This window comes from Pinus tabuliformis, chromosome 4_2 (assembly GCF_031772625.1).
Source record: "Pinus tabuliformis cultivar Carrire ecotype Pingquan chromosome 4_2, CPIR1, whole genome shotgun sequence".
NCBI classification, from domain to species: domain Eukaryota; kingdom Viridiplantae; phylum Streptophyta; class Pinopsida; order Pinales; family Pinaceae; genus Pinus; species Pinus tabuliformis.
In genome coordinates, this window is record NC_142304.1 from 956,292,831 (window position 1) to 956,295,697 (window position 2,867).

A 2,867-nucleotide genomic window follows, 5' to 3' on the forward strand; every position below is an offset into this window, starting at 1 on the left:
ACTTAGTTGGGGGGGGGGGGGGGGGGTGGCGATCGACCATCTCCTAGACTCCACAACAATCTCAAGCTTTTCCATTCATTCTCTGAGGTATTGAATAGGCGATCTGATGATGATCGATTCGTGGCGATAAATCAACAGATTTACATGCATGGAATGCAATTAACAGCATCGCCCCCCTCATTGCTAGGGTTAATCAGTTGATCTGCAGCTGTTTTAAAGATGGGAATGCTATTTTCTATACTGTTTACTTCACTCTTTGGAGACAAGGAGGGTTGCATTCTTGTCCTCGGTCTTGACAATACCGAGAAAACCACCATTCTCTATAGCATGCAGATGGGAGAAGTGGTTTCTATAATTCCAACAATCGGATTTAATGTTGAAATGGTCCAATATAACAACATCAAGTTTCAAGTGTGGGATTTAGGTGGACAAACTAGTATCAGGTCCCTGTTTATTGGTAGCAGGTGCCTCACGCCTTTGCTATAGATGAAACGTCTCCGTCTGCTAGAATCTTAACATGGTATTCATCGGTCAGGTGGGGCATTGTGAACAGATCAGCTCGGGTACCGACAGAAGAAAAAGGAAAAACCTCAGGAAATTCAAATTCTTCCACCACAAGTGTTGTGATTTCAACGTCTTCGGATTCCAGTAAATATACAACCATTGTGATGTTGCCCTCAACACTGACTCATCATGAATTCTGAATTTGGAAATCGCAATAATTTCTGAATTTCAAATGTTCGGGTGCCTAGACAATTCAATTGATTTGGGTGTAATTGATGTTGAAGTAGGTGATGGCGTGCAAAGTTTGGCATCCATGATTGGTTTGTATGAACAATGGAGCCTTCTTGGAGTGAGTGTCCTAATTTTTTCAACCAGTAGAAGAAGCAGGTGCTGGAGAAATTTGATCAATTATTAGATCGAGTCATCAATGGGAGAATTTTTTTTTTTCAACCAACAGAGGAAGCAAGTGCTGGAGAAATTTGATCAATTATTAGATCGAGCCATCAGTGGGAGCATTTTTTTTCTTCACAATTATGTATTGAACACAGTTGTTGGTCGTGATTCAGTTCCCTATGGATGGGCCATTGCTGTTACAGCCCATAGTTTCAGAAGTAATTTATGAGAGCTGAAGGATTAAAGAGGAAACTCATTCTACATGGGTGAAGATGGAGAAACCAACTTTTTCCACAACGTTGCATACTAGTGTATGTGTTTTTGAATTCTTTTTGAGTTTTGCAGGTGAACATGTTGAGCCTGATCAACTCAACATGTAAATGCAATTGGTTAGAATTGATCACTCTAGCAATTGCAAATTGAAGTTGGAAAGATTCAAGTAAGGCACTAAGTATGATTCTAGAAAAAGTTGGTTGATGCAACAATAGATGGACAAACAAAGTAAAATATTGTGTGTTGAAATAAAGTAGACTCATAGTATATGTCACATACATTAGTAAGCAAGTCTAGGATGTTTTGTAGTGGTCGTTGTAAAGTATGTACCTGGTAACTCCAAGAGTTGGAGTTGTGTTGTAATCCTTGTGAGGCATGTGTATCCCCATACAGTTCGTGGTAATCTAAAAACCACTCTGTATTTGCAGTGTCAGTTTGTGGTAAGCCAGAAACCACATGTAAGAGTGAAGTGGGACATATATTCCTGTTGGCATGGTTTAGGGTTAGCCGAGAAAACCCTCGGCCTGGTTGAGTTGGGTCTGTGGAGTGCCTTAGTGGCAGGTTTATAGCCCAGAGTGGTTGGAGTGCCCTCGTGGCAAGGTTGTGGCATATAGTGGTTATGTTGAGCCTTCATGGCTGTGCTGAGCCTTCATGGCTGAGTTTAGCCTTGGTGGATGAGAGCCCTTGGTGGCATGGTTGAGGGTGATCCGATAAAACCCAGAGCATGGTTACAGGTAATCCGATAAAACCCATGATGATATTGAAGGGGGGTTTACAGGTACATGTACAGGTGTGCAGTTATAATGGTTGAAAGAACCATGTATGTAAAGGACATCCTACAAGACTAGCGGTTGCAGCAGTTAGTACCCATGCATTCCAGTGGATGGTTGCTCCTTTCTATGGACACCAACATATTCTCTTGTTATGTTTGACCACAACTAGACTTTGCAGATTGATATCGAGACAAGTACTCATTAAGGGGGTGTGTTGGAATATTAATTCCTACTTGTCTCAGTTGTGACTTTCTATGTAAAGAGTCTGTTCCTATTCTATAGGAGTGGTTTCCCTAGTTTGGTGTGTGGTTGAGATATTCTCTCAACCAACAGATTGTGTGTCCAAGATAGTTTTCCTATCTTGAGACAATACTCCTGTATATATGTAATATGATATTTGATTAATAAAAGGGAAGATAATTTACACTATCAAGTTTTAACAAATAAGCCATTATAGAAAAAGTAGTAAAAATAATAAATCAATTTAATTCAATTTGTTATATAGTAATTTTGTTTTAAATAAAATTAAGAAATCTATAATATACCTAACATATTAAATTAAATTAGATATTATTTGTTGAATCCAAACAAATGATATCTAATATAATGCACTGAGAAAACCCCTTAATACTTAAATATTAAATTAAATTTAAATAATAATGATTCATATTCTTTCTTTCTCCCTCTAATCATGACGCCACCCAAGATCAAGCTTGGTTGATGCCTCTATAACCATTGGAGCCCTGGCACGACCCGCAAGCATAGATCCCGAGTTTGAGAGAGATTTGAACCAGGGCTGAAACGTCCCTGTACTCGACACACAACCATTTAGCCACACCCTCACATGGAAATAATGATTTATATTCATAATCATAGTATTTCAAAACATATAATTAATGGTGTATATATATATATATATATATA